The sequence below is a fragment of the Gorilla gorilla genome, chromosome 4, assembly GCF_029281585.2.
Source record: "Gorilla gorilla gorilla isolate KB3781 chromosome 4, NHGRI_mGorGor1-v2.1_pri, whole genome shotgun sequence".
Lineage (NCBI taxonomy): Eukaryota > Metazoa > Chordata > Mammalia > Primates > Hominidae > Gorilla > Gorilla gorilla.
In genome coordinates, this window is record NC_073228.2 from 67,037,980 (window position 1) to 67,048,415 (window position 10,436).

Genomic DNA, 10,436 nt, shown 5'->3' on the forward strand with positions numbered 1-10,436 from the left:
CTGATTGGCCCTGCCCCAACATTGGCCCAGCCCTGCTCTGGCACGTCCTGTCATGCCCTGTCCCTGGCCTGAGCATTGGCCCTAGCCCTGTCCTGCTTCTGGCCCTGCCCCAGATTTGACCAGGCACTGCCATGGCCCAGTCCTGCATTGCCCTGCCCTCCTCTGCCCTGGTGCTACCATGGCCCTGCTTGGGCCCTAGCTCTGCCTCGACTCTGGACCTGCCCTGACTCTGCTCAGCCCTGGATCTACCCTGACTCTGCCTTGGTGTTGCCCTCCCATCTCTATGGCCTGGCTCTGGCCATGCATTGCACAGGCCATGCTCTGCCCTGTGTGCCCCAGCCTGGGCCCAGCCCTCATCCTACCATATTCCTGACCCCAGCCATACCCTTGTTCTGGCCATGACCCCTGGTGTGGCCCTCTCCTGGCCCTTCCTTGGTCCTGCCCTGCTGTTCCATGCCCTGGCCTTGCCCTCACCCTGCATTGGCCCTGCACTGGTCCTGCCCTGCCCTGGCACTGCCTTGGCCCCAGCCCTGCCTTCTCCCTGGCCTTGCCTTTGCCCTGCCCTGGCCTGACCCCAGGTCTATGAGTCCATGAAATGGCCCTGGACCTGCCTTGCCATCCTCTGTCCTGGCCCTGTATTGTCCCCACCATGCTCTGGTCCAGCGCTTGCCCTAGCCCTGTTGCTAGTCCTGCCACTGCTATGGTCCTGCTCTGTTTTTGGCCATGCCCTGTGCTACTGTAGCCCTGCCCTGCCTTGGCCTTGGCCCTACCCTGGCCTTTCCTACCCTGGCCTTGCCCTTCCCTGATCTTGCCCTGCCCTGGCCTTGCCCTGCCCTGGCCTTGCCCTGCCCTGGCCTTGCCCTTCCCTGGCCTTGGCTTTGCCTTATCCTGGTCCTGGTTCTGCCCTGACCCTGGTCTTGCTGTGGATCCTCTCTGGTTCTGTTTTCTCCCTGGCCCTGCCCTTGCTCTGGCCCTGTCCCTGGCCCAGCCTTGACCCTGACCCTGGCCGTGACAATCCCCAGGTCTGACACCGGCCATGCTTGGCCCTGGCCCCTCCTTTTGGCCCTGCCCTGGCCCTGCCTTAGCCCTGTACTATCTTAGTCCTGCCCTGGCTCTGAACTCGCCCTGGCCCTACCCTCACCCTACACTGGCCCCGCCCTACCCTGGCCTTGCCCTGCCCTGGCCCTGCCTTTGGCCTGCTCTGGCTCTGGTTCTGCCCTGGCCTTGCCCTTGCCCTGGACCCTCCCTGGCCATGTTTTGTCCATGGTCCTTCTCTGGCCTTGCCCTTGCCCTGTCCCCTTTCTGGTCCTGCCATGTTTCTGGCCCTGCCCTGTCCATGTCCTGGACCTGACTCTGGCCCTGGACCTCCCTGTCCCTGCCCTGCCATACCCTGGCCCATTCCTTGCTCTACACTGACCCTGCCCTGTCCATGTCCTGGACCTGACTCTGGCCCTGGACCTCCCTGTCCCTGCCCTGCCATACCCTGGCCCACTCCTTGCTCTACACTGACCCTGCCCTGCCTTGGACCTGTGCCACCATAGCCCTGCCCTGGCCTTCTGCCGAACCTGATCCTGCCATGGCCCTGGCCCTGCCATGTCCCTGCCCTGGCCCTGGTTCTTCCCTGCTTCTGTCCCTGGCCTTGGTCCTCTCATGTCCCTGGCTGTGACCCTGCCCCTGGTTTTTCTCTGGCCATGACCCTCCCCAGTTCTGTCCTAGCCCTGGCCCTGTCTCAGTTCTGTCCTAGCCCTGGCCTTTCACAGTACTTTATGCTTAGTAAGGGCTCCATGGTGTCTGTGAGTTGAATGTTGTGTTCATAGTAGCTGCCAAAATAGAAAGACAAACACAAAATATTTTGATAAGAAGTTAAAGCTTTGTATATAATATGCCTTGAATTGTAAGTGCCTGTTATTAGTTGTATTACTTATGGGGCATGGTTTTGTACACATAACTCCAAACGATTGATACTGTTAAAAGGATATATGAATATATGAAAGAATGTATAAATGTAAGAATGTATCAGTATCTAATGACCTTTCCAAATTAATTTTTAATTTTAGCTCTATTAGATTTTTCTCAGTGTAACAAATGTTTATTCCTATGTAATTAAGGGCGTATTTCCTGTACAGAATATTCATATTACCTAATTGAAAATTATATGATACAAAAATATAATACTATTTTTAGGCCAGGCATGGTGGCTCATACCTGTAATCCCAACATTTTGAGAGACCAAGTTTGGAGAATCATTTGAGTCCAGGAGTTGACCAGCCTGGGCAACATAGTGAGACCTTGTCTTTATTAAATAAATAAATAAATAAATAAATAAATAAATAAATAAATAGGTTGGCACTGTGGCTCATATCTGTCATCCCAGCATTTTGGGTTGCCAATGCAGGAGGATTGCTTGAGCCCAGGAGTTTGAGACCAGCCTGGGCAGAATAGCAAGACTGCATCTCTGCAAATAATAAAATATTAACCAGGTGTGGGGGTGCGCACCTGGGGTCCCAGCTACCTGGGAGGCTAAGGTGGGAGGTTTGCTCGAGGCTGCAGTGAACTGTGAATGCACCACTGCATTCCAGCCTAGGCCACAGAACAGGACCTTGTCTATAAATAAAGAAATAAGTGAAAATATAAATAAAAATAAGTAAACATAAATATAAGTAAATATAAATATAAATACATATAAATATAATAATGCATACATGAAAAGAAACAATTTTTAAATTTAACATCACTGAGGGCATCCTATCCATTTCATTTCATGATTCCATTACATCATTTCACTTAGATGAAATGATAAGATGACTTGAGATGAGATGAAATGATGAGCTGAAATGACGAAATGATGAGATGAGATGAGATGATGAGATGAAATTTTGAGATGAAATGGTGAGTAGAAATGATGAGATGAAATGATGAGACGAAATGACAAAATTGAAAAGAAATTGAAAGGAGACGAGATGAGATAAAATGAGATGAAATGATGAGATGATGGATGAAATGATGAGATGAAACGAGATGAAATGATGAGATGAAATGAAATGAAATAATGAAATGATATGAAATAATGAAATTGAAATGAGATGAGATGAGATGAAATAATGAGACAAAATGATGAGATGAAATGAGATGAACGATGAGATGAAATGACGAGATGAAATGAGATGAAAAATGAGATGAAAAGTGAGATGAAATGAAATAATGAAATGAGATGAAATGAAATAAGGAAAGGAAATTATGAAATTTAATGATGAAATTGCAAGGAAATTGAAATGAGATGAGTTGAAATGGTGAGATGTAATGATGAAATGAAATGATGAGATGAGATGAAATGAGATGAAATAATGAGATGAAATTAAATGATGAGATGAGATGAAATGATGGATGAAATAATGAGATGAAATGAGATAATGAGATGAGATGAAATCATGAGATGAAATGAAATGATGGATGAAATGATGAGATGAAATGAGATGAAATGTAATGAGATGAAACGAAATGACATAATGAAATGAAATAATGAAATGAGATGAAACATAATGAAATGATGAAATAATGAAATGAAAATGAAATGGAAAAGATGAGATGAGAAGAAATGATGAGATGAAATGATGAAATGATGAGATGAGATAAAATGAGATGAAATGATGAGATGAGATAAAATGAGATGAAATGATGAGATGAAATGATGAGATGAAATATGATGAGATGAAATGACATAATGAATGAAATGATGAAATGGAATAATGAAACGGAAATGATGAGATGAGATGCAATGAGTTGAAATGAGATGAAATGATGAAATAATGAGATGAATGATGAGATGAAATGATGAGATGAATGATGAAATGATGAGATGAGATGAAGAAATGAAATGGTGAGATGAACTGATGAAATGAAATGAAATAATGAAATGAAATTGAAATAAAATTGAAATGAGATGAGATGAAATGATAAGATGAGATGATGAAATAAAGTGATGAAATGAGATGTGATGAGATGAAATGATGAGATGAAATGATGAGATAACATGACATGAAATAATGAAATGAAATAATGAAATGAAATTGAAATGAGATGAGAAGATACGAGATGAGATGAAATGATGAGATGAAATGACGAAATGATAAGATAAGATGAAAATAGTTGATGAGATGATGAGATGAAATGAGATGAAAAGGATGAAATGATGAGATGAAATGAGGCGAAATGAAATTAGACGAAATGTAATGGGATGAAATGAAATGACATAATGAAATGAAAAAATGAAATGAAATAATGAAATGAGGTGAAATTAAATGAGATGATGAAATGAAATGATGAAATGAAATGATGAAATGAAATAATTAAATGGAAATGAAATCGAAATGAGATGAAATGACGAGATGAATGATGAGATGAAATGATGAGATGCAATGATGAGATGAAATGATGAGATGAGATGTAACGATGAGAGGAAATGATGAGATGTAATGAAATGAGATGAAATGAATGAGATGAAATGAAATAATGAAAGGAAATTGAAATGAGATATGAGATGAAATGAGATAAAATGAGATGAAATAAATGATGAGATGAAATGATGAAATGCTGAGGTGAGATGAGATGAAATGAGGAGATGAAACGATGAGATGAAATGATGAGACGAAATGATGAGATGAGGTGAGATGAGATGAAATGAGATGAAACGAGATGAAATGATGAAATGAGATGAGATGAGAAGAAATGATTTGATGAAATGAGATGAGATAAAATGATGAGATGAAATGAAATGAAGTGAAATGAAATGAAATAATGAAATGAAATTGAAATGAGATGAAATTGAAATGAGATGAAAAGAGATAAAATGAGATGAAATGAGAAGAAATGAGATGAAATGATGAAATGATGAGATGAAAAATGATGAGATGAAAAATGAGATGAAATGATGGGATGAAATGAAATAATGAAATGATGAATTGATTATATTGAAATGAAATTGAAAGATGAGATGAGATGAAATGATGAGATGAAATGAAATGTTGAAATGAAATGAAGAGATGTGACATGAAATGATGAGCTGAAATGAGATGAAATAAAATGAAATGAGATGACAAGATGAGATGAAAAATGATGAGATGTAATGAGATGAGACGAATTGAGATGAGATGAGATGAGATGAAATAATGAAATTAGGTGAAATAATGAAATGAGATGAAATAATGAAATAGAATTAAAAAGAAATGAGAAGAAATGAGATGAAGTGTTGAAAAGAAAGGAGGAAATGATGAGATGAGATGAAATGATGAGATGAAAAGAGATGATGAGATGAAAAATGATATGAAAAATGATATCAAAAACATGACGAAATGAAATATGATATGAAATGACATAATGAAATAAATGAAATTAGATGAAATGAAATAATGAAAGGAAATAATGAAAATGAAATGGAAAGGAGATGAGATGAGATTTGATGAAATGATGAGATGAAATGATGAGATGATATGAAATGATGAGATGAGATGGGATAAGATGAAATGATGAGATAAAACGATGAGATGAAATGAAATGATGAGTTGAAGCGATGCACTGTCACGTGTGTGTCTTTTTCCCAACCAACAAAAATTATAATTCATTAATTTTAATTTTATAAGTTAAGAATATTCTTAAGAGTTGAAGGAAAAATAATATCTGTACATTATGGATTACAATTAAGTATAAATAAAACATAAATATATTAAAACTTACAAAGAATATGTTTTGGAATCGAATATACCATGCTTCTGTGATGACAGTTATTTCATGCTGGTTGTCACAATTTTACATGAAAAATTAATGAAAAAATGTTTTTAACTGTTTCTGACAATAAGTTTCCAAAACAGATTTACATTCAAAATATGAAAAAGATGTCTTTGTGTTCCTTAATCTGATGAGATTTTGACACTCTGCACATGATAATTGTTAGATTTTTATTGTGTTGATATATTGTATATCAAATAAAAAATGTTATTACCTCTTAAATTAGGATTTTTAGGTGATATAGGCAGAAAGGAAGGCAAGTTCTTATAACTTTGTCTAAATGAACTTTGTAATGTGTGAGTATTAAAAGATAGCATGTCAATAAATCACAATGTATATATTACTGTATGACCTAGGACCAATCAAAACCATTACCTCTCACAACACTATATTGTGCCCAGTATAAAATAGCTATAAAAATGCCTCCAACTAAAATCCAGGCATTGTCACTGAATATCATAAGTAGAACAAAATGGAAAGGAATGGAATGGAATGGAATGAGTGGAATGGAATGGAATGGAATGGAATGGAATGAGTGGAATGGAATGGAATGGAATGGAATGGAATGGAATAGAATGGAACTAAATCCACCCGAGTACAATGGAACAGAGCGGAACAGAATGGAAAGGAACGGAACGGAATGGAATTGATTATAATGGAATTGAATCAACACGAGTAGAACGGATATCAAAGAATGGAAGGGAATGGAATGGAATGGAATAGTATGGAATGGAATGGAATAGTATGGAATGGAATGGAATGCAATGGAATGGAATGGAATCGAATGCAATGGAATGGAACGGAAGGGAATGGAATGGAATGGAATGGAATGGTATCAACCTGAGTAGAACGGAATGGAATGGAATGGACTGGATTGGAATGAAATTGAATGGAATGAATGGTATGGTATGGAATGGAATGGAATGGAATAGAACGGAATTGAATAAACCCACGTAGAATGGAATGGAATGGAATGGAAAGGAATTGAATGGAATGGAATTGAATCAACCCGAGTAGAACGGAACGTAACGGAACGGAACAGAACGGAAAGGAACGGAATGGAACGGAGTAGAATGGAATAGAATCAACCAAAGTACAATGGAAAGGAATGCAACGGAATGGAATGCAATGGATTGGAATGAAATGGAATGGAATGGAACGGAATAGAACAGAATTGAATAAACACAATTAGAACGGAATGGAATGGAATGGAACGGAATGGAATGAAAGGAATGAAATGGAATGGAATGGAATAGAACGGAATTGAATCAACCTGAGTAGAACGTACTGGAATGGAATGGACTGGAATGGAATGCAATGGAATGGAGTCAACCCGAGTAGAACGGAATGGAATGGAATGAAATAGAATGGAATGGAATGGAATGACATGGAATAGTAAGGAATGGAATGGAATGGAATAGAATGGAAATGAATCAACCCGAGTAGAACGGAACGGAATGGAACCGAAAGGAATGGAACGGAATGTAATGGCATAGAATGGATGTGAATCAACACGAGTAGAACGGAATGGAATGGAATGGAATGGAATGGAATGGAATGGAATGGAATGGAATGGAATGGAATGGAATGGAATGGAATGGAATGGAATGGAATGGAATAGAATGGAATTGAATCAACCCGAGTAGAATGGAATGCAATGGAATGGAATGGAATGGAATAGAATGGAATTGAATCAACCCAAGTAGAACGTAATGGAACGAAATGGAATGGAATGGAACGGAATGGAACCGAACTGAACGGAACGGAATGGAATGGAATCAACCCGAGTAGAATGGAATGCAATGGAATGCAATGGAATGGAATGGAATGGAATGCAATGGAATGGAATGGAATGGAATAGACTGGAATGGAATGGAATGGATTCGAATGGAATACAATGGAATGGAATAGAATGTAATTAAATCAACCCGATTAGAACGGAATGGAAAGCAATGGAATGGAATGGAATGGAATGGAATGGAATGGAATGGAATGGAATAGAATAGAATGGAATTGAATCAACACAAGTGGAATGGAATGGAATGGAATGGAATGGAATGGAATGTTATGGAATGGAATCAAGCCGAGTAGAAAGGAATGGAATGGAATGGAATAGAATGGAATGGAATGGAATGGAAAGGAATGGAATGGAATGGAATGGAAAGGAATGGAATGGAATGTAATCAACACGAGTAGAACGGAATGGAATGGAATGGAATGGAATGGAACAGAATGGAATGGAATGGAATGGAATGGAATGGAATGGAATGGAATGGAGTGGAATGGAATGGAATAGAGTGGAATTGAAACAACCTGAGTAGAACGGAATGGAATGGAATGGAACGGAATGGGAAGAATGAAATGGAATAGAATGGAATGGAATGCAATGAAATACAATGGAATTGAATCAACATGAGTAGAACGGAATGAAATTTAACGGAATGGAATGGAATGGAGTGGAATGAAATGGAATGAATGGAATGGAACGGAATAGAATGTTACTGAATCCAACCGAGTAGAACGGAACGGAGCAGAACGGAACGGAGCAGAATGGAATGGAATGGATTAGAATGGAATTGAATCACCCCGAGTAGAATAGATGAGAATGGAATGGAACGGAACGGAATGGAATGGAATGGAATCGAATCGAATGCAATGGAATAGATTGGAATGGAATGGAATGGAATGGAATCAACCCGAGTAGAACGGAATGGAATGGAATGGAATGGATTGGAATGAAATTGAATGGAATGAATGGCATAGAATGGAATGGAATGGATTGGAACGGAAAGGAATGGAATTGAATAGAATGGAATTGAATCAACACGAGTAGAACGGAAAGGAACAGAATGGAACGGAATGGAACGGCATAGAATGGATTTGAATCAACCCGAGTAGAAAGGAATGGATTGGAATGGAATGGAATGGAATAGAATGGAATTGAATTAACCTGAGTAGAACGGAATGGAATGGAATGGTATGGAATGGAATGGAATGGAATGGAATTGAATAGAATGGAATTGAACCAACCCGAGTAGAACAAAATGAAATGTAATGTAATGGAATGGAATGGAATGCAATGGAATGGAACGGAATTGAATGGAATGGAACGGAATGGAATGGAATGGAATGGAATGGAATGGAATGGAATGGAATGGAATGAATGGAATGGAATGGAAAGGAATGGAATGGAGTAGAATGGAACTGAATCCACCGGAGTAGAACAGAATGGAGCGGAACGAACGGAACGGAATGGAATGGAATGGGATGGATTAGAATTGAATTGAATCAACCTGAGTAGAACGGAGAAGAATGGAATGGAATGGAATAGCATGGAATGGAATGGAATGGAATAGTATGGAATGGAATGAAATGCAATGGAATGTAATGGAATGGAATGGAATGGAATAGAATGGAATTGAATCAACCCCAGTAGAACGAAATAGAAGGGAATGGAATGGAATGGAGTGTTATGGAATGGAATGGAATGGAATGGAATGGCATGGAATGGAATGGAATGACATGGAATAGTAAGGAATGGAATTGAATGGAATAGAATGGAAATGCATCAACCCGAGTAGAACGGAACGGAATGGAACAGAACGGAATGGAACGGAATGTAATGGCATAGAATGGATGTGAATCAACCCGAATAGAACGGAATGGAATGGAATGGAATGGAATGGAATGGAATGGAATGGAATGGAATGGAATGGAATGGAATAGAATGGAATGAATGGAATGGAATGGAATGGAATAGAATAGAATGGAATGAACGGAATGGAATGGAAAGGAATGGAATGGAGTAGAATGGAAGTGAATCCACGGGAGGAGAACAGAACGGAGCGGAACGGAACGGAATGGAACGGAATGGAACGGAATGGGATGGATTAGAATTGAATTGAATCAACCTGAGTAGAACGGAGAGGAATGGAATGGAATGGAATGGAATGGAATGGAATGGAATGGAATGGAATGGAATGGAATGGAATGGAATGGAATAGTATGGAATGGAATGGATTGGAATGGAATGGAATGGAATGGAATGAAATGGAATGGAATGGAATGGAATGGAATAGAATGGAATTGAATCAACCTCAGTAGAATGGAATGGAATGGAATGGAATGGAATGGAATGGAATGGAATGGAATGGAATGGAATGGAATCAACCCGAGTAGAACGGAATGGAATGTAATAGAATGGAATGGAATGGAATGGAATGGAATGGAATGGAATGGAATCAACACGAGTAGAACGGAATGGAATGGAAGAGAATGGAATGGAATGGAATGGAATTGAATGGAATGGAATGGAGTGGAATGGAATGGAATAGAATGGAATTGAATCAACCCGATTAGAAAGGAATGGAATGGAATGGAATGGAATGGAATGGAATGGGAAGAATGGAATTGAACAGAATGGAATGGAATGGAATAGAATGGAATGGAATTGAATACAATGGAATTGAATCAACACGAGTAAAACGGAATGGAAAGGAATGGAAAGGAATGGAATGGAATGGAATCAATGGAGTGGAATGGAATGGAATGCAATGGAATGGAAGGGAATGGAATACAATGGAATTCAATCAACCCGAGTAGAAAGGAATGGAATGGAATGGAATGGAATGGAATGGAATGGAATGGAATAGAAT

At 39.5% G+C, this 10,436-nt stretch overlaps 1 pseudogene; it reads left to right on the forward strand.

Moving 5' to 3' along the window:
- Positions 1-402: 402 nt before the first annotated feature.
- LOC129533543 (formin-2-like) lies at positions 403-1,028 on the forward strand (annotated as a pseudogene).
- Positions 1,029-10,436: the final 9,408 nt, after the last annotated feature.